General features: G+C 33.2%; 1 protein-coding gene across 1 annotated transcript in view; it reads left to right on the top strand.

The window, feature by feature from the left end:
• LOC114335486 (EGFR adapter protein-like) overlaps positions 1 to 23,750 on the top strand; it is a 1,026,571-nt gene that overhangs the window by 535,988 nt on the left and 466,833 nt on the right. Inside the window, exon 4 of the mRNA XM_050644412.1 lies at positions 19,221 to 19,333. The gene's annotated coding sequence lies outside the window, so the exon portion shown is untranslated. The remainder of the gene's footprint in view (positions 1 to 19,220; positions 19,334 to 23,750) is intronic.

Here is a 23,750-nt window from a genome sequence, read left to right as displayed (position 1 = left end):
ATTTTAATTTTTGAAAAAAAGTTTAGATTGCAAAATTATTATTCAAAATCTACTAAGTCAATTTTAATGAAATTTGGTGTACGATTTTAGCACATTACAGAAATTTTCTAAGCGAATTGGGAAGGTTCCAAGTGTAACCTAAGTAATGAAAATCATTGAATAAGAACAGGCTTGTTTTGCCCCTTTATTTTATATTTATTGCTATTTTGCAGCAAGGGTGATAAATTAAGACATTTTTAACCAATCGCATCTGATAGAAAATTTAATTATCTTTGTTTTATTTCTATACGACTTTGTTCCAAAATGAATTGTTTTAAAGTTATAAGCAAAAATTTAAAAAAAAACGAAATTTTTTGAAAATTTTAAATATTTTATTTTTTTTATTAATGTTCCGGGCATATTTAAGAAGGAGCATAAATCAATTATTATTAACGAAGTTATCACCTAACTTTATCCGCAAAAATCTGAATGCCACCTCTCACATCCACCTAAAAACAGATCCTTACTGGTCTAATTGGCTTTGGTAGCATTCGACAAGTTAAATTAAATATTTTATAATCTGTGTTTGTTGGTTTCAAGTTTAGTACTTTTCATGTGTGTTGTGGAGTATCCCAAACGTGTGTAAATATCCAAACCTCTTGCGCGACCCTGTAGAGTCAGCAGAAATTATGTGTCATAGATTTAGTATTTAAAATCAAACTTTTGGTATCTTCAAAATCTACTTTCTCCATTGTCCACTTATCTCAGTAGTCTCCGTAATATGTTGTCCTCTATAATATTATATCAATCCCGGACAATTAGGTTATTCCCCTTTGTAGGGTAAGGAAAGGTATATTGGTGATACAAGTAATTTGGTGATAATTTTTAATCAGATTATCACACAGTTCCCTATGCAAGCATATTCATGACACAGCGCTAGTAAGTTGTTATAAGTGTAAGCAGGACAAACATATACAGTGGAACCTCGATAACTCGGATTAATCAGGACCGCGGCCGATCCGGTTTATCGAAAATCCGGGTTAGCCGGAGAGCATGGTAAAAATTAATAAAATACGGTATACTTATAGATAAAGTCCGTTATAATTGAAATAACATAAAATATATATGCACAGTACACATCTAACTTACCTATAATTGTATAGAGTATAGTGTAGACAGTATATATAGTATCGTTCATTTCTAGGTAAGAAAACTCAGTCAGTTTCGGTTGTGTCAATTTCGTCTGCCATCGAAACGATGTTATGTTATTTAAGAACAGTGGCTCTTTCATTGTTTAAAAGACCATTGTTTAAAAAAGAATTTTTAAATAGTCTTTTAGTCTTTTTTAAACAATGCTAAGAAAGTTGGAAATAAATAAAGGAATAACAGGTGTCTGTTGTTTCCGATAGCCCGAGCTAATGAACGTCGCTCTGCCGCCGCCGTGTGCCATGAGTCATTTTTATTATCGTATAGTTTAAATTACACAAATACACATTATCTCTCAAATATTATATTATGGTTGAAGCGAAGATCGGTGGAATATGCGCATTTTATCAATGAAATTCGATATTTTTAAGACATTCCAGAAGTGGCTACAGATAAAATGTTTTAACATTAACATTTACATTTTTATTGTTGAAAGGTTTGTCTGATGAAAATCGGTCCGGTTAGCCGGACTTCCGGGTTATCGGGGACCGACTTATCGGGGTTCCACTGTATTACGATTTCGCAATGCGCGCACCCGCTTTTAGTAAACAGACTGATTTGGCCGTTGTGTTGTGCGACAGTCGACAGTGGAGCCATTTCTTATTGAATGTGAGAAACGGTTACATATTTATAGGAATAATTGCCGTTTTCTTTATAAAACTTTATAAAACCATTCAATAAACTAATTATTATCAATAAAAAAAAGCTGCATTGAATTCGTGATCTAGCCAAGGTAAATTAAATTCATTAAATTTAGGTTGTTTCGCCAAATTTTCTAACCAATATCACCAATATACCTTAACGTGTTACCAACTTACCTAACATAAGTTTGTATGTCAATTTGACATTTATTATTATTATTATTATTATTCATTTTTTGTTAAATTAACTCTTCTAAACATTTACTTCAAATAATAAGTAACATAATAAAGCAAAACTTATTTCTGGCTTAGTTGTCATATTAATATTTTTCATTTTTATCACCAATATACCTTTCCTTACCATATGTATTTATGTATTTCCTGATAAAACAGCCTAGATTGGTAAGTTTTATGGTGGCTCTTAAGTTGCTTTATCCAATTTTCTAGATATTGTTTTTTTCTTCCTGCTTGTCATTTTCCTTGTTTCTGTTGTAATTCTATGTTAAGCTTCTCTATTCTCATCTGCTGGTCTTGTTAGTAGCTTCATCCTTTTATGTTTTTCCAAGTTTATTAGTTTATTTATTTATTAACCTGCTCTACAGGCCTTGGAGGCCTAGGGCTTTACAACTTAACAATAACAATTTTACATAATACAAATGACAATATATACTAATGTCTTATATTTATTATATAATTTGATTTAATGTCTATGTAAAAGTTGCTGCACTATGTTTCTCCACTGTATCCTGTTTTTCGCTTTCTCTTTCTAGTCTGTAATTTCCATCGATCCTATATCTTCTTGGAACTTTTCGTGCCATCTTTTTCTTGGTCTACCTCGTCTCCTTGTCCCAACTGGTCTTCTTAATAGTATCTTCTTTGGCATTCTTGACCTATCCATCTTCTCGACATGACCTGCCCACCTGATTCTTTGTGCCTTTGTTGTATCTTGTTATAGTTGGTTCATTGTAAAGCATCCTTAATTCTTGATTAGTTCTTCTTTGTCAACCATATGCCGTATTTTTCCCCCGAAAATAGTCCTCAGTACCTTGCGTTCCCATCTCTCTATCATTTCTTCTTCTGTTTTGTTTAGTACCCATGTTTCACATCCGTAGGTGACTGTTGCTCTTATTACAGTTTCGTATATTCTAATTTTCGTCTTTCTTGATACGTAATTTGACTTTAATAATTTTTTTTAAACTGCCGACGTTTCGGTTACCTTTAGCTATCCTGTGCTTTAGTTCGTTTTGCTCGTTTCCTTTTTCATCTATAATGGCACCTAGATATGTAAAGTGCTTTACTCGTTTAAATTTATATTGTTTTCCATCGAACGCTGTTAACTTTAGCATATCTACAGGTTCTCTTTCTGTGTTGCCTAGCACCATATACTTCGTCTTTTCTTCATTTATTTCTAGGCCGAATTTTTTTGCCTCTCTGACTAATCTTCTCATGATTTTCTTTAATTCGGTATTAGTTTTTGCTAGCAGTGTAAGGTCGTCGGCGTAGGCCATGCATTGATGTTCGTTACGGTAGATCGTTTCTTGTGTTTCTATTCTGCTGTTCCTTACAATTGTTTCCAAAACTAGGTTAAATAACACAGTTGATAGAGGGTCACCTTGTCTAAGTCCTTTTTTGACTATAAACTCTTCCGATTTGTGACTGTTCCACACTATTTCGTTAGATGTCATATTTAAGGTAATTCTTATTAGCTTGATTAGTTTTTCTGGTATTTCCATTTGCCGTAGGGCTTCATACATTTTTTTTCTATTAATTTTGTCATAAGCCTGCTTAAAATCTATGAATAGTGCATATAAAACCATTTTATGTTCGTAGCAGCTTGTTTGGATTTCATTTATGTTAAATGTTTGCTCTGTCATCGATTTATTGTTTCTAAAGCCTGCTTGGTATTCTCCTATTAGTTTCTCTGCGTATACCTCTAATCTTTCTCTTACAATCCTAGCAAATATCTTAAGCACACGTCCAGCAAAGCAATACCCCTGTAATTTTGCAACATCGTTGCATCCTCTTTTTTATGTAATGGGATTATCCAGGCTCTGGCCCACTCTTCAGGCATCAAAAGGAATAAAAAAAGTTTATTAGTAGTCGATAATAATTAATTTTTTTTATAATATATGAGCTTTTGAGCCATTGCTATGCTATTTTGTATATTTCATTATGTACATTTTATTAAACGAATATTGCAGAATTTTCTACCGTACTTAATACGACGAAGAATTTAATTTTGAATTTTTGCAGCGCATTCATAAAACAGATTTTAAATAACTCTCAATTCCTCCCCAGCAAATTCTATATGTGTAGATAGCAGATAATAAAACACGATGCCATTGCATCATGGCGTTTTATGATTTTTAAATACCTGCCAATAGGCCGGTCCGAAGGTGTTCCCCAGTGTAAAAGACACTTGAGTCCAAATTAATGTTTATTTCTATAAAGCATAGGTTCTCAAGATGGTCTATATCGGACTCACAGGATTCGATTTAGACTTGCAAAGGGTCCATTACGACAATAAAATAAAAATGGAATTAGTGTAGGAAACAAAGGTTGAACCTCACAAAATGGACACAAGTCCGGTTTTATTTTTTTTCTGGTATATGCTTATTATAAGACTAACTTTTTCTTAAAAAATTTCGCCCGGAACCCCTCTTTTCATTCCTTTAAAGGGGGTAATTTGTGGTTTTTGCGTAACCACAAACCTTCCTGTATGTTTTGCAAAGAATTTACTTTATAGTAGAATGAAGAGGAATATATTTCCTACTATTTATTTCTCGGCATCATATGTCTATCACCCACAGTTTAGCGGGGGGTGCGCCCCAAAGTTGACAAATTTTTAAAAAAGATGTATTTAAACAAAATTACTTTTTCCCTGACTCTAATGAAAACTAAAAAAAAAACCCTGGGAAGATTAATTACAAATAAGTGGCTGATTTTTTGTTATAGGTTTCATTTCACGGCAATTGCAAATTTTTTAATTACAGGGTGTTACATTTTAGAAAACCCCGTTTTATACCATCTGAACCGCCTATGCTGGAGTAAAAAAACTTTCAGCGATTATCCATGTACTGGTGTTATTTACAAATTTCTATAATTCACCCCCAGTTTTATTTCGGAACCACCCAAAAAAAAAGGAGAATTAATAAAGAAAGTGATTTTTTTGGAATCCTTCACACACCATGCCCTTTATTAAAATGCTTCATATTTCATTTTGTGTACGTTCTTATTACCCATTCATGGATACCAAAAGAGATTTCTTAATGCAACCCCTATAGCCAAAACAATTAATAAAGGGGGGATTGAAAAAAAAATTTTTTTTTGCTTTTTGACCCATAAGGACATATGCTCCATCAATAGGGTTTTTCATAAATATATATGATTATTGCAACATCCTTGCGGAAACTACCCCTATCCTTGAAAATAAACTGCATTTTCTCATTACCTATGCATTTTTTAAAACAAAACTTATACAGAATTAAAGACCACTATTTTCTCTACAAATAAGGTCCTATGCATCTTGTCGGGCTCCAGTTTTTTTTTTTCGACACCTACTCATTTAATGGATAACGTACTTATGGAAAATAAAAGAACACACTGTCTGCTACACATTATGACCTATGCATATTTTATTTTCTTTGTACCCTGAAGAGACAGTGGTGGCCCAAAATCAATTTTTGATTATTTTCTTTGTTAATTCTCCTTTTTTGGGGTTCGGGGAAAATATGGGGGTGCATTATACAAATTTATAAATAACACTAGTACATGGATAATCGCTGAAAGTTTTTTTACTCTAGCATATTCAGATGGTATAAAAGTGGGTTTTTTAAAATGTAACACCCTGTAATTAAAAAATTTGCAATTGCCCTTAACCAAAAAATAAGCCACTTATTTGTCATTGATTGCTGCAGGGTTTCTTCTTAATTTTCATTACATGTAGGGAAAAATATATTTTTTTAAAACATCTTTTTTAAAAATTTGTCAAATTTGGGGCCCCACCCCCGCTAAACTGTGGATGATAGACATATGCTGTCGGAAAATAAATGGTAGGAAATATAGTCCTCTTCATTTTACTATTAAGTAATTTTTTTACAGAACGTACAGGAGGGGCTACGTTTCGCAAAAACCACAAATTACCCCCTTTAAAGGGATGAAAAGGGGACTTCCGGGGCGAATTTTTTTAAGAAAAGTCTCATAATAAGCACCCCTTGATAAACCAGAAAAAAAATAAAACAGGACTTGTGTCCATTTTGCCAGGTTCAACCTCTGTTTCCTACACTAAATCTACGAGATGTGAATGGAGGTCCTCGTGAAAGGACCATTAGAATGCATTAGTGGGATTTTGAAAATGTATGAAAATTGCTCGTATTATTGCAGCACTTGTTTTACCACGTTCTATTAAAGAGCAAGTGAGTCAAACGTTTGTTTATTGTCCATGCTTTACGGAAATTTTTGCAGCATAGTTATTTGTGATGGCACTTACTATTTTTAATTTTGTCGGATCGAAATTCAACTTCTGAATATGATATTTTTAGTGTTTAAATGTTTAAACGATATCTTGCTATCACTTGAATATATCGGTTAAATAAGGAACATCCGTTATTGTACATACCTAGTGTGACCAACTAGTCCGAAAAATCCGGGACATGGCCCGAATTACGTTGTGTCCCGGCGTCCCGAACAAGGCTTTCGGGTCATCCGAATTTTCAACATTTTGGTAAAATTCTATTTTGACATTTTGAATACGTATTCTTTTAAGAATTCACATCAAATTTATGGGAAATTTCATCATTTCTAGTTCTATTCCATCTTCTCCTCCCGTTTTGTGGTTTTTAATTACTTTCGTTGCTTTGATGACTTCTTCTTTCCCTTTTCTCCATGTCCTTTTTTCTTTTTTCCTTAAACTTCATATGTCTTCCGAGCTTCTTTTAAGCTTGTAATACTCTTTCCAAATTTTTACCATTTCGTGTGGTTTATTTTATATTTTGTATATTATGCATCTGTTATGCCGTAGATATCCGTTCTGTTTTGCTGTTCACTAAGTGCTGTGATATTATTACAAAAGGATTTAATGTTATTTTTATAACCTTCATTTAATCTGGTCTCAAATTCTTTCCAGGAATTTTGTTTCGCATCCCTTACTACATGTTTGCAATTTTATTTTTATTTTTATATAGTCCTTTATCCCTTGTATCCTTTAGTTTCACAAATTTTTCCCATTATATTTTTTTATCAGTGGTTCGTTTTTTGTTTTTCATTATTTTCCTAATTCCATAGGATTCTTTAGCTGATTCGTATACTACTTCCTTTAATTTTTCTCGATTGTTCATTTAGTAAGTTTTTTTTGATAGTTTCGTATTTCTGTAGTATCTTCTTTATCTGTAGTATCTTATAACAAATTAGTAAGTCTACGTTCATAAAGATATTTGAAATTTTGTTTAAAATGTGTTTAACGTAGGCAAAGGTACTTAAGAGGGTGCATTTTTGACACCAAATTGGTAATTATTTAAAAAATCAACCAAAACCACTTCAGAAAACATGGAGGTTTTAGTTATTAAGGTCTATAAAACTCAAAAAATTTGTAAGATACATGGCTGATTCCTATTTTATAACAGGGTACTATTTTTGTACTTTTTTTTGTACTAACAGGGTACTTTTTATGTATTACAAATGATTCCTTCCAACAAACATTCAACTTCCTACATACAACTCATATACTATATCTTTAATGACTCACATACTATACCTGACTTACAGACAGAAATATCTGGGACACGAGATCAAAATAGGCAGACACAAAAAAAACACATGAAATACAGAGGCGAATAGGCCTGTCATGGACAGCATTTGGCAAACGAAGCCATACTCTAAAAAGTGCAATTCTCATGTGACTTAAGCGAAAGGTTTCTAACCAATGTGTTTTGCCTGTACAAACTTACGGAGCAGATACTTTAATACTGACGTAAATATCCGCAAATAAACTCAGCGTTACAGAACGAGCCATGGAACGTGCAATGCTGAACGTGAGAATTTGAGACTGCATGACAAACAAACAAATCAGGCAAGCATCAGGTGTTCAAGACGTCATAGAAAGAATTACGACGTTTAAGCGGAACTGGGCAGGGCACTTAGATAGAACACATATGGGCACTGGACAAGACGAATCATAGAGTGGAGGCCCAGAAACTATAAAAGGAGCCGAGGACGACCACCGACTAGATAAATATAACAGTAGCAGGAAACTGGCTGCAAGTGTAGCGAACACTGGAAAGAACTGAAGGAGGCCTATGTCCCGCAGTGAACGCAGTTAACTGATTATTGAAGATTATTACTTAATTCCTGTTTTCTTTTTGCATTTTTTTATTTATTTACATTCATTATTAATTTGTTTTGTTGTATAGACCACTTCTGCAATAATTATGTGATATAGTAGAGTTAAAATTAATTCAGGAATTTTTTTGTAATTTGGCAACAATGTCAACTTAGACCTCTTAGATAATGACGTGCAATGGTAATTATACTGTATAAACTATAAACCATACCTGTTTCCACGTCATCTGTCGCGATTTTAACAAAATTTAAATATGTGGACCGGCCTATTTTCATATATTCTCACTTATCAGAGCATTCAGCAAATCCGAGTTAATTAAATCTAATAAATCCTCGTGTAAATGGAACAACTTCATCAATCTAAAATAGCAGATAAATACCTACATGCTTTGTTTTTTGCTCTGTTTTAGTCTCCGGTTTTTATTAGAGGGCTCGTAATTTTTTCATTAGCGTTGTGTACTAATACATTATGAAATGAAAGCATTGTTCTTTAGGTGGTATTTAGTTAATATGGGTAGCTTTTATGTTTCATGTTATTTGTGAATTTTCTAGAGTATGCAATATAGTGTAGACTGAATACATTTGCTGCTGACTTGTATTTAACATTCAGAAACCCATAGTGAAAAACTTCATTAAATAACGAGTTTACTTTTGAAATATTTTTAACGTATCTATTAAGTACATTAGAAAAGGGATATTAGAATCTTCGACCAAATATTTTAAAAATGTATTAAATTCAGAGGATCAAAATCACAGCAAACAAACGCAGCTATCAGATACTTGTACAGGTGTAATTATTGACAATTTGAAAAACCACATGGTACCTGGTGAAAATATCAAATTAAGTATGAATGAGTCTAAAGAACAGATACCAAAGCTGTGGAAAGAAGCTATCCTATATCTCTTCTCTGTTTGGTCCTATTTGGCGCCAGGTGTCACTTGCGTAATCCTTTATCATCATCATCAATGGCGCTACAACTCTTCGTGAGTCTTTGCCGCGTTTATTATTGCCTTCCATGTTTGTCAGTCATGTGCCACTAATTCCCATTGTCGCACTCCCATTTTCTCTAGATCTTCTTTGACCGCATTTTCCACCTTTTTCTAGGCCGCCCTACAGACCTTCTTCCATCTGGCCTTTCCCAGAACACATTGTTTATAAGGCGATTGTCGTTACTGCCTATCACACGCCCTGCCCATCTGAGTCTATTGGCCTTTATATATCTGACTAGATTTTCTTTTCCGAATAGAGACTCTAGCTCGTTATTGTATATGCGCCTCCATTCGTTTGTCACGCTGTCTCTGCAAGGGCCATATATCATTCGAAGGATTTTACGTTCCCACATCAGCAATTTATTTACTTCCCATTTTGTTAGCGTCCATGTTTCGCTTCCATACGCGACTGCTGGTCGTATTATGGTCTTATATATCTGGATTTTTGCATCTCGTGAAAGAAGTTTTGACTTCATTAGATGTTGTATTGCAAAGAAAGATCTGTTTCCTACCATTATTCTCGTTTCAACTTCTCGCTCTAATTTGTTGTCATTTGTGATTGTTGCTCCTAGATATTTAAATTTTTTAATCACTTCGAAGTTGTGATAGTTTATAGTAATGTTTTGCCTTACTCGCCGTCGTTCTTGTTTTGAGACGACCATGTATTTTTGGTGATGATGATGATCTCCTTTCTGCTTTGCACATCCTTATTTCGTATATTTTTGCTCAGGGAAACTCCTAACATAGCTCGTTCGATGGAGTTCGTGTTGTTCTTAGTATAATGGCTAATAACTCTTGTATCTTCTCTTCTTTATGTGCTGTATCCTTTAAGGGGATTGACGATCATCAAGGCTTATTTTACTTTACTCTGTCTGCAGCGGTTCTGAAATGTTCTATTGTTGTCCCCTGTTCCCCTGGTCCCCTGTTCCCTTCACTTTCCCCTGTAAAACCAATCGTTTCAACTCTTATTTATTTTTCATTTTAGGATGTGACCAAAGTAGCTCATATTTCTTTCCTTCATAGTGTTGAGATTACTTTTTCTTTTTTCATCTTTCTTAATGTATCGATATTTATTACATGGAAAGTAAGTGTCTCGGTATCCACTCCATAGGTCATAACTGGTGAATACTCTTTTATTTAGATTTATTGGTATCTTTTTGTTTTTCACAGAGTCTTTCTAATGCTACCTAAGTCATTCGAGTTCTTGTAGTTATTCCGGACGTTTATTATGTTTGCCTAGTTTTAATTGAGTCTTATGTTTTGTTATCACTTTTGTTTTGTTTAAATTCATTTTTAAACCGATTTTCGCAGATTCTGGTTTAAGCTCCTTTAGTACCTATGTAAAGTAATTCCTCTGTATTGTTGGATATGAGGACTATGTAGGATAGTAATTTATTTAAATCGACGATTTTGACCCGGGAAGCTTACAACGTTTAAATATGACAGTAACAAGATCTAACTGTTAATAATAATGATGATAAAATGATCAGAGAACTACAAAGAGAATTAATCAGAGAATTACAATCAGATCAGAGAATTACAAAATATTGAAGAACAAAGAAATTATATTAAGGTGAAACAGTAGCGATCAACAGGTAGCGAAAACGCGTTCCAAGATTGCGGCTGTAATTTTGAATATTTTTTCGAGATATTTGGCACACGTATTCGTAATATAATAAAGAATGGCGGTACAGAGCCCAATTTGAAAAATATATTAATATGTGGAAATTACTCTGTAATTAAATACAATATTAAAAAAACGAGCCTGTACCGCCATTAAGAAGAACAAAAAAATACACTTTTTTCAAATAAACTTTTTTATCCGATGCCTAGATTTTGTGTCATTTTGGAACTACTAATGAAATAAAAAATGTTAGTAGTTCCAAAATGACACAAAATCTAGGCATCGGATAAAAAAAGTTTATTTAAAGAAAGTTTATTTTCTTGTTCTTCTTAATGGCGGTACAGGCTCGTTTTTTTAATATTGTATTTAATTACAGAGTAATTTCCACATATTAATACATTTTTCAACTTGGGCTCTGTACCGCCATTCTTTATTATATTACGAATACGTGTGCCAAATATCTCGAAAAAATATTCAAAATTACAGCCGCAATCTTGAAACGCGTTTTTGCTATCTGTTGATCGCTACTGTTTGCTCTTAAATCATTAAAATTTATGTGCAATTGTCCAAACTTATTGTTAATGTTTTGTAATAGTTAACTAAATTAGCAGGTCGCACCTGTTTTAATAATATACAATAACAAAATGAAGTCAATTTGATATACAGAGTGTTAAAAATATTGTTTAATTCTAGGATATTAATCATTATGAATATTTGAGATTAAACATTATGTCATCGGTAAAGAACGAGTATAACCATTACTATAAAAAAAACCATACATTCAGGGCCGGATTTAAGGCAGTGGAGGCCCTGGGCAAAATTGGTGAGGGGGCCCTACCTCCTACCATTAAAAAAATGTTGATCTACTTTATATATATATATATATATATTGATGTGATCTTGATTATTGATATGAGATAATATTTTTATATGTCATTTAATTTAATCAATGCATTAATAATAATCTAATTAATTTACCAGATCACATATCAATATGTTTTCAATCTCAGGGCTTTTTATAAAATTAATTACTTACTTACGTGGCTTCTAAGTATTTCTCAATGGTTCCTAATCGGGATAGGAAAGAAAAGAGTAAAATAATAACACATATGGGTTACAATTGTAATCAAAATATTGTTTATTTTATTTAAATGGCAATCACTGCTTAATATTTGCTATATCTTATTATTCTTAAACATAACATTTACACATGGGAATTTACACATTCTGATATTATTGATTATGTTTCTTCAATTTTAAATGTGGTATTTAATACGAAAAACCCATACATTCATGTCCAAACAAATGAGACTAACCTTTTTCTGGTGAACTGAGAATGTCTTCACACAAAACCCGTTTCCTGCTATCTTTGGCTGCAATCAAAACCTCGTCCTGGCTTCCAGTAATGTTCTCCTCTGAAACTAGCCCGTATAGCTCTCGTTTCCTGCTTCTGTCGTGATGCTGTGTTCTACCTTTTTCGAAACTGCAATCAGCTACCGGGAACTCTTGGCTCAAGGAGGTTCTTTTACTCTCAACCTAGCCTACCTCTCGTTCCACGATAGATACTCCACACTCACGGAACTACACCGGCTTTCTCACTCTCCGTACACTACCGTCTACTACTGGACTTCACTTCTCGACAGCTCAAAACATTCTGATCTCTATTTGTCATTCATTCCCCTACTTTCTAAATATCCCTTCCAGATTCACAAATCAAACTTCCACCACCAACTCTCATTCGCAGTATTCCTCAAAACCAATTTTTAATCTTTCTAAATATGCTTAATGGATTTCAAAAGAAAAATAGTTAATTCCCATTCTAAAATTACTTTCTACTAATTACAAAATTTAATGATCTATTATCTACTTCCACTAAGTCTTATTTAGCATCGGCTAATGATCGAACCTTCCGCGAATAACGATAATGACCTATTATCGATTTCACTTGAGTTTTATTTTAAGCGCATTGTCCCGAGTTTCGTTTAATCACTTCTTAAAATTAAATATAACAATTTGTTGTATACAGGTTGTTCTAAATTTATATGCCCGTGGTTGAGAAAATTGAAAATATTTTATATTAAATTGAATTTTGTCTATAATTATCAAAATTTAATTTTCATATCAAATAGAAATATAACAAATCCCCGCCTTGTATTCGATAAAATTTATCTGCATTTTTTAAATAAATTTTCTCGAGGCAAAATCAACTCCCTGTATATTTCCTTACTTTAATCTACGTCTTATACCCCTTCTTCTTGTATTACTCTAATTAGTCCCACCTGTAGAGTAATTGTTTCCTTATTTTCAGTGTCCTCATCCTGTGTTAGAGTGTCGGCTATTATGTTGTTTTTCCCTTTTTCCCATATCAATCTTCTGTCTTTTTCCTCAGATTTTTCACATACTTTTACCGTGTATTCTGCATCCTCGTTTTCATATGCCTCCTCTTCAAATGCCACTGTTTCGATCATATCTTTTTCGCTTTCATTTGTTAGCTTTATTTCTTCTTCTCCTGAGCTCATCTCTTCTTTTGAGGAATCCCAGTTTTCTTTGGCTTTTGATACTCTCAATTTTTCTTCTTCTGGGCTCAACTCTTCTTTTGAGGAGCCACAGGTTTCATTTTCTTTTGTCTTTTTCGGACTTTTTCTCCCTTTTCTTCTTTGTCCTTGCTTCGTTGCCAAATTCATTTCCACTGTTTGTTCTTTACCTGATTCGTCCGTATTTTGTTTCTCCTGTTCCTTGTCCTGTTCTTCTTCTTTTTCTTCTGTTATATTCATCGTATTATTTTTAAAATCTATCACTACATGTTTTTCTGCCAATTCGTCAACTCCTACTATCATGTCATGTGACATGTTTGGCATTATTACACATTGTAGTGCATACATCTTCTTACCCAGTCGTACCATTACTCGTATGCCTTCATTTATAGTTTCCAATGCCCGTTTGTTTGCGCCCACTAAATTTACCCTAGGTATTTTGTAAATTAAATTTGTTAAGTTAACTTCTTCTATTAGTTTTCTGTTGACCAATGTTATTTCAGATCCAGTGTCTATCATAATTTTAATTGGTTTCTCGTTGATAAATCCATCCACAAATTTTAAATTAACTCCATTTTTCTTTTCGTTGTTTCTTGCCAATATAATAAACTCCTTGGGGTTACAAAAGATTCCTGTTTGATTTTTGGTTTTTAGTGAGCGCCGTCGTGAAAAGACGCCGGTTGCTCATCGTTGTTTATATTTTCGTCATAATGTCTCTGTCCGTCATATTCATCTGTCTGGGTATTATTTACTTCTCTTCTATTTTCTCTTGGTCTGTCGGATCTGTTTCGGTTTTCTCGATATCCCTGTTCATTTTGTCTACCATTATTTCTGTTTTCTTGATTTGAGCGTGTGGTGTTTCTATTCTGGTATTCTCGATTTCTGTTCTCATTCCATTGCCTATTTCTTTGTTCATAATTTCCTCTTCCGTTGTCTCTATTTTCGTTTTCCCTTCTGGGATTAAAATCTTGTCTTGTACAGTCCCTCCTATTTTGATTTCTATCTCTGTAATCCTGTGTTTCTCGGGGCCTGTAATCTTCTCGCGACCTTCTTGATTTTCTTTCCCTTAAACGTGATTCTCTTATTTGTAGGAATTGGCATAAACTATCTATGTCTTTGTAGTTTTGCAATGTGATATGGTCTTCCAGCGTTTCTTCGAAATGTCTTGCAATCAGTTCGACTAATTGTTCCGATGAGTAATTATATTGTAAATGTTTTGCGTTATAGTAAATTTGTAATGCATATGTCCTTTCTGATATACCCATCCTATCATTGTATTTCCCATTTTGCAATTCCTTGTTAATTTCCAATTGTTGGACTTTTCCCCAGAAATAATTCAAAAATTTTTGTTCAAATTGTTGCCAACTGTCAAATTCTTCTTCTTTGCAATCGAACCATAGGCTTGCTTCATATTTTAGATGGTTTCTGATAGTTTCTTTTGCTGTTTCGAAATTTCCGATGTGTTGTATTTTCTTTTTCAGGCTATTTATGAACGGCACTGGGTGTAATCTTCTTACATCCCCGCCAAACCTTATCTTCACGTCATCTGTGCTATGTATAACCATTTCTCTTCTTTCTCCTACATTTTGTTGAATATTGATTTCCGCAATCTTTCTTTCCATTTCTTCTCTGATTGCTTGAATAGCGTTTTCAAACTTGTTTTCCAAATTTTCTATTTCCTTTTTCTGGCCATTCGTTAACTCCTCCATTTTGTTTTGAATTATCATTTCTTGTTCTTTCATGTGGTCCTTCATTCTAATTTCTTGTTCTTGCATGTGATCTTTAATTTTCATTTCTTGCTGTTCTATCTCGTTTTTCATTGTTGTCAAAAATCCTTTTATTTCCTTTTCATACTTTTCTATGCGTTCCTCTATTTTCTTATTGTTCTCTTCTATTGCTTGTTTTGTTTCCTTTTGATTGTCATCCATTTTTTGCTGTGTTTCATCCATTTTTTGATCCACTTTATCCATTTTTTGTTGTGTTTCATCCATTTTCCTTGATGTTTCTTCCTGATTTTTATCCATTGTCCTTTTTGCTTCATCCATTGCTAGTTTTGTTTCCTCCTGATTTTTATCCATTGTCCTTTTTGCTTCATCCATTGCTTGTTTTGTTTCTCTTTGATTGTCATCCAGTTTTTGTGACTGGAGTTGCATCAGTTGTAATAGTTTATCTATTCCTGTTTCCATGATTGTTGTGTCTAAAATATCTTCTTGGTCTGAATTTTCCTCTTGATCTGAATGTTCTTTTTGTTTTTTATTGTCTTTGCTTTGGCTTCTTGTCACAGACATTTGTTTTCAAGAAGTACTGTCCCCGCCAAATATGAAATTTTACTAGTATATTACCAAGACGACTTTTTCTCACCCAAATATTATAAATTGTCAATAAATATATCAAATGTAAATATCGTAAAAATAAAATATTAAATCAGTTATGTAAAATTTGTACCTAAAGAGATCTAAAATTTTATGTTATCAAATGTAAGTATCTCACTTTTTACCACAGGCATATAAATTTTCAAATACCGGCTTTACTCTTTCTATCCTTCAAATTTGCCACTAGAAATACTTTACAATGCTTTCCACGTTGGACGACAGTTGATGTGATCTTGATTATTGATATGAGATAATATTTTTATATGTCATTTAATTTAATCAATGCATTAATAATAATCTAATTAATTTACCAGATCACATATCAATATGTTTTCAATCTCAGGGCTTTTTATAAAATTAATTACTTACTTACGTGGCTTCTAAGTATTTCTCAATGGTTCCTAATCGGGATAGGAAAGAAAAGAGTAAAATAATAACACATATGGGTTACAATTGTAATCAAAATATTGTTTATTTTATTTAAATGGCAATCACTGCTTAATATTTGCTATATCTTATTATTCTTAAACATAACATTTACACATGGGAATTTACACATTCTGATATTATTGATTATGTTTCTTCAATTTTAAATGTGGTATTTAATACGAAAAACCCATACATTCATGTCCAAACAAATGAGACTAACCTTTTTCTGGTGAACTGAGAATGTCTTCACACAAAACCCGTTTCCTGCTATCTTTGGCTGCAATCAAAACCTCGTCCTGGCTTCCAGTAATGTTCTCCTCTGAAACTAGCCCGTATAGCTCTCGTTTCCTGCTTCTGTCGTGATGCTGTGTTCTACCTTTTTCGAAACTGCAATCAGCTACCGGGAACTCTTGGCTCAAGGAGGTTCTTTTACTCTCAACCTAGCCTACCTCTCGTTCCACGATAGATACTCCACACTCACGGAACTACACCGGCTTTCTCACTCTCCGTACACTACCGTCTACTACTGGACTTCACTTCTCGACAGCTCAAAACATTCTGATCTCTATTTGTCATTCATTCCCCTACTTTCTAAATATCCCTTCCAGATTCACAAATCAAACTTCCACCACCAACTCTCATTCGCAGTATTCCTCAAAACCAATTTTTAATCTTTCTAAATATGCTTAATGGATTTCAAAAGAAAAATAGTTAATTCCCATTCTAAAATTACTTTCTACTAATTACAAAATTTAATGATCTATTATCTACTTCCACTAAGTCTTATTTAGCATCGGCTAATGATCGAACCTTCCGCGAATAACGATAATGACCTATTATCGATTTCACTTGAGTTTTATTTTAAGCGCATTGTCCCGAGTTTCGTTTAATCACTTCTTAAAATTAAATATAACAATTTGTTGTATACAGGTTGTTCTAAATTTATATGCCCGTGGTTGAGAAAATTGAAAATATTTTATATTAAATTGAATTTTGTCTATAATTATCAAAATTTAATTTTCATATCAAATAGAAATATAACAATATATATATAATTTTAAATAATAAAAAGTACAAGAGCTGTAATTTGTTACAGTAAAATACTAAAAATAATGATAGTAAGATGTATTGTTTTAAAGTCCGGGAAATTTTCGAGATATTTTAATTGAAAATTTCTTGATTATGTGGGACATATCTAGTTGCATTAAGACATCGTGGCCAATGCCCATTGTAGAAAGATCATTCAAACACTCTTGGCCCATCATAGACGAAAGTCTTTTTTTAATTAACTTAAATTTTGAGAATGATCTCTAACCACTGCAGTTAGTTAGCTAGCATTACAACTAAATATAAACAAAGTGTCACCTCAACATTTGGAAAAGCATCATTCATATTCTTTTCTTTTAGCAGTTGGTACATTTGACGTTCTTTGCTTATATTTGATGAGCTGATTTCCTCTTTAAATGAATTGAAGAATCTTACAAACTGTACCAGATGGACACATCAGTTTTCATCTAAAGGAGTGAAATTCAATTTCGTTGAGAGTTAAATTTTCCAATTTTTCCAAATGATGTAAAAATCCAAAATTGGAATGAATGAATTCATATGCAGAAACCCTATAACTTAAAGAGGTAATGAGAGTTCTAAAATTCTCTGATGTTCTCATATCTTTCGAAATTTTCACGTCTTGACTGTATAATTTATTTAAGTGATCTAAGTACTACCACTCCTAAATTAAGGTCAATATTTGGATCTTGAAGAATACGACTTGTGCTGTTTGTTGTCCCTAATATCATCTCTGTTTCCAGTAAACACATTCGATTATAGGTACAAACCATTTGCAATGCTACGAGTTTTAAATTGTTGCTTATAGTTAACCGAAATTTTGGATAATGTCCTTTAATCTGATTATAACCTTTATCTAGTCCTTTTGCGGCATTACCTCCATGACCATCTAGTAGTACTTGCTCTTTTAGAAACAATAATATTTTTGCCACGGTCTGCGTTGCTGTCGCTTAAAGACGCAGCTTTTAAACATTGTGTTAAGTTGTATCTATATGTAGAGGAAGTGAAAAATACAAGAAATTCTAAGAAATTATTCTAAGAAATTGACTGGTAATTGATTTATATGAACTGAATAATAGTTTGACTTCTTAATCCTTAAAACTATTTCATTTAATACTTTTTGACCCATCAGATGTACAATTTCCTCACATATATAGTTGATGAAAGATAGTTGACATGTCCGCTTCTAGGATTTGAATATTTATTATTATGATGCTTCAAAAATTTATCATATTCAGCTAATAACAGGAGTATTCCCAAATAATTTTCATTTTGTGATGAATGCGACAACTCATTTTCGCTGCGAAATGCTAAATCTTGTTCACAAATAAACTTTATAACACTAAAATTATTCTTTGAGTTACCATTTTCCAATAAGTCTTTATTTCTTTGGCCTATTTTGCTATTTTAGTATCAACACGACTAATTATTTCGTGTGCTTTAGACATTTCGTGATCTATAAGCCTACTATCTGCATGTTTCAAATCACAAAATCCTCTGTGGCTAAGATGTGTACGAACACTAGATAAGAATTTACAAAAGAAGCAATACACTCACCCGGTGGAAGGTGAAAAACATAACCATGAACAATGTATTATATTATCACTCCTACGCTCCTTCATTTTACACTTGTCATACATTGTCGAGTTCGTATATGTCCTGCCAATATCTGTTTAAATGAACCTCTTATGTTTGGAGCTTTGTGGGGACCCCGAAATGTGGAGGCCCCGGGCAGCTACCCAGCCTGCCACCCCTTAAATCGGGCCCTGCATACATTAAGGACAGAAACACAACAGATGATTAAGAACAGAAGTTGCATGGATCGAAATTCATTAGAATATAAGGAACTTAATAAGGCAATAAGAAAAATATTAAGACAAGACATCAGGGACAACAATACCGAACAAATCAAAAATATAAAGACCAGAGAAAAATATCAGATTGAGGATGTCGCATATTTGTGTAATTAATAGCTGGCGCCACTCTTAGTCTCATACTCTTAACCCTTTCACAACTTGGTATTAATTACCGTTTTTTTTTACAGAATGTCCCATGAAGAACCCACGCGACGTCACAGGGAAAGTTTAGTGCCTTGTCGACGGCATTTGTTGTCCAGATCGCTTGTTTCGTTGCTGCTTATTTAAGCGAACGTTAAAGGTGAGTTTAATTGATTATTGCACGGTGTTTGTGATACTGGGTGAAAAAGAATTAATCGAGGTCTTAAGAAAGCAATTATTTTACACTATAATTTAGTTATTTTAACAGAACTGGAAGGGGGAGTTGTCGCTAAAATGAAGTGTGGCACAGAAGTATAGAAAATTAATATGTCTATGATTGAATTAGCTGTCCTCTAAATTGAACATTATATTTAGCTTACAGAAAAGAAAGAGAGGGGGCGCCAACTATTTTATTTATATTATTTTTAAAGAAAAAATAGTAAAACCAAGACAGAGGATTCAGAAACGTGAATATAACGTTACAATATTACATGACTGGCCTTTTGACTTTGCCTTTGCCTTCACTTTTGTTAAAGTTTGTTTACTAAAGAAGTAAAAAATCTTCCCTTGTAGATTGTAGATGGTAAGTATATAATTTATTTAAAAATTTTAAAAAAGATCCAAGTTGGACACAAAGTGGGTACATCACAAGTACATCACAAACAAACGTTTTTAGAATAATCAGTCCATCATCAGGTTAAAGCCTAGAAATAAGTAAACCACTGTATAAAAATGACAAAAGTTTAAATTTTGACCGTTGAAAAAGTTAAGAAATTTAAGACATGTGGTAACTTACTTCAGATCCAAGGCAGTTGAAACTAGCTACTGAGGTAGGTCGAATGACCTTACCAATATAAAATATTAACCATCTAGGCTACATCGAAAGCGACAATAAGTCGATGTTGACGGAATAAAGAATAAAGTATATTTAAATCAACATGGTGTCTTCATCTTAGCTTCAAACTAAATGGTTATGTTGAAGACAGTAGGAAACAGACTGATTAATTCTTAATCAATGGTAAAATACCCACTGACGTCACTGACTCTACTATGAGTAACATTTATCAATTTAACAGTAACAACAGTTTTTTCTGTAACAGAGAGTAGCCTTTTCGATTTTTCATTATATTCCTAATTTATTATAATTTAAATTTCACCTAATACAGTTATTAATCTACATTCAGTTTAACTAATGGTCTAAATTCTAAAAACACTATTTTATATTCATAACCAAAAATTGACTTCCTGTCTTGTCATGTCACTTCTGTCTAATAATTGGATTGTCATCTCCTTCACCTTTGTTGGTCTGTGTCCATTGAACTGGCAAGAACCACGATTTTTTATCGAGCAGGGAACCATGTTGCCCTTTGAGCACTCCTAACATATAAATTAATCCTTTAACATCGACTTGGAGTCGCTATAAATATTATAGATTTAAAATGTAAACCATATTTCTTGATGTCACCATTTTCATAAGGTTGCTAGTTACATGTACTAGGCAGAACGTGAGTACTACCACATTTTTTCTTTAACTACTCACAATTTTAACCTTTTGCATTTATTCTAACGTGGAAATACTTCGTTCTAGGCACTGAAGATGATCTGATCTAGATCTAAAACGTTTTGCAGATCCTTTTGGATGACTTTTATTAGTTCTTAATAAACTTGTTATACCATTGTACAAATGAAGTTTTTTACTTCTCTATGATTTTTTAATGATTAATTCTTCTTCTTCTTCTTCAGTTTATTGGCCTCCACCTACTTGGGTATTTGGCCAGCTCATCGTCTCGGAACAAGGGAAAAATCCCTTATTCACTTAAAATTTGGAGTTGGTACATTGTACAATTTGCTTCTTCTTCTTCATCTTCTTCTTTAGTTAACTAGCAATTTTGGTTGGTGTGGGACAAACATGACAAGATAAAAAAAATTCACGCTAGGGCAACCTCTCTTTTCTTGTCTAAGGGAGCAACTGTCTATCAATACACAATCTTCTTTTTTTTTTCTTTGATTTAGTAGAAATTTTGAGTTGGCATGGGACAAATACAACAACTTAACTTTTTTTTCAACGACATTAAACTTTTTTCTCTCGGGGGCAACTGCCTGATTAAAATTTGACATTGAATAATTATTGACAAGACCGTCTAGGTAGGTGATTTTATGAGTGTAAAATTATTTTGTATTTTGAAAAGAGAAAGCAAATTCTAAATGAATGAATTTAATTAACTGTTAAATAAATAAAAAGAAAGAAAAACAGTTTAAATTTATAATAACAGAATTATTTATAATAATCCTATGAATATTAAAAGCGAAAATTTTGCGACCAAGGTAATGACGTCATTTGTTCAAAAAGAAGAAAGAATAAAGAAAAAATTATATAAAATTAATTCAAAGTAAAAATGTTAATAAGTATGAAGTTCGACTGTTATGATATGGAATTTAGATTAATTTAAAAAGACAGACGACGAATGGAATTAGAAGTATAGCTGATTGACTGAATTTATGTAAATTAAAAGAAAATAAAAACAAAAATAAGAGTACACTAGTATAGTGTGCAGTGTGCAGTCAAATAAGATTGAAATACAAAAGGGTTGTCTGAATTTTTAAGAAAATTAAAAATTAAAAAGGAAGAATAGAGGCTAAGATTATAGAACAAGGTAGATATTGTTCGTCCGCTATAACAAGTCCTACTTGGATCTTTTTTAAAAATTTTAAATATTTTATATACCATCTACTAGGGAAGATTTTTTACTTCTTTAGTAATTTTTATTATGGTATACAGCCAATGAGAGGGATTCATTCCTTTTTATAAAGTTTGTTTACTCTACTCAAAACAGCACTCGTTTGCTAGAATTTATCCTCGTTTGATATTAATTTGCCACATTAGAATTGTCATTGGTTTTTGAGATAATAGCAGTAAACAAATACTTTGAGAGTTTTGAAGAACATTGTACAAAACGTTTATAGATAGCCAAAAACGGTTCATCTTTCGTTTTTACTTCCTGACCACCATATACAGCAAATAGCAGCAACACCAAAAATATTTCGCTGTACTACTGTGATCACGCCGAACTTAATACTTTTCGTTTCTGCGTAATTTGACATACATTCCTTAAAACTTGGCTGTCCGGCATCTTTCATCTCTGGTTGAAGGGCTCGTGCTTCTTTCTACGTCAAAGCTTTCATTCTTGCAACGAGAATCATATTGATGTTTCATTTTGTCACTGGCTGTCTGGATATGTTGTCGGGCAAGTTTATGAATGTTTATTTAGGCGGTTGACAAATATGCAGGCTTCTCCTGCAACATGCTCTTCCTAAGGTCTGCAGCCAAACTTTAGGTCGCAGGAAAATCGAACTTCACGAACCAGTATCATGCTGGTTAAGATCTGGCCTGTGGTTCGCATAATAATATGTTAGCAATAGAAGGATCTTAGTATTTTTGCTTTCTGATTTAAGTTTATACTTTTTGTGTGTTATTGTGACCTTTTTCTTCTTCTTAAAGTGCCGTCTCCCCAATGGAGGTTGGCTACTACAATTGCAAACTCTTCTCTGTCTTCAGCTATTCTTATTAACTGTTCAAAATTTAGTCCTGCCCATTGTCGGATATTTCTGAGCCACGATAGTCTTTTCCTTCCAAGTCCTCTCCTTCCCTCGATCTTTCCTTTCACTATAATTTGAGCATATTGGTACTTATTATTTCTCAGTACGTGGCCCAGGTATGATGTTTTTCTAACATTCACTGCGTTGAAAAGTTCTCTTGCCTTGGCTATTCTATGCAGCACTTCTTCGTTTGAGGTATGCGATTTCCACGAAATTTTGAGAATTCTCCGGTAGATCCACATTTCAAAGGCCTCCAACTTATTTATGGTTGATGGTCTAAAGGTCCATGTCTCAACTGCATAGAGAAGAGTCGACCAGACGTAGCATTTGGATAAACGTAATCGAATTTCGAGACTTATTCGAGAATCACAAAGCAGTTTCTTTATTTTTTCGAAAGATTTTCTGGCCTGTTCTGTTCTCAAGATTTCTAGATCTATTTCTAGATCAGGATTTAGGCTGCTATCGATCCAACATCCCAAGTACTTAAATCTATTGACTTGTTCTAAAATGTGCCCATTTATTGTGCCAGGTTGAGGTACGTTTTGGTTTTTTCGGATTGACAGCACTTTGGTTTTTTTAATGTTTATTTTCATATTAAACTGCTCACAGATCGAGTTGGTCTTGTCGATGAGTCGTTGTAGGCCCAAGTCGGAATTCGCAATCAGCACCGTATCATCGTCGTATCTGATGCTGTTGATATTTACGCCATTCACCTTGACTCCATCCTTGGATTCCCATCACCTTGACGCCATCCAGTGCCTCTTTAAATAGAAACTCGGAGTAAAGATTAAACAGTAGAGGGGACAGAACACATCCCTGTCTAACTTCCCTCCTAATTTCTACTTCTGCGGATGTGGAACCCGCGATCGTAACTCTGGCGTTTTGGTTCCAGTACAAGTTATTTAGTAAATTTATGTCTTTTGCATCTAAACCGATTCCTTGCAAACGTTCTAATAGTAGGTCGTGTCTTACTCTATCAA

This window comes from Diabrotica virgifera, chromosome 2, assembly GCF_917563875.1.
Source record: "Diabrotica virgifera virgifera chromosome 2, PGI_DIABVI_V3a".
In the NCBI taxonomy this organism is placed as follows: Eukaryota; Metazoa; Arthropoda; class Insecta; order Coleoptera; family Chrysomelidae; genus Diabrotica; species Diabrotica virgifera.
This window is presented reverse-complemented; position numbering and strand designations above follow the sequence as displayed.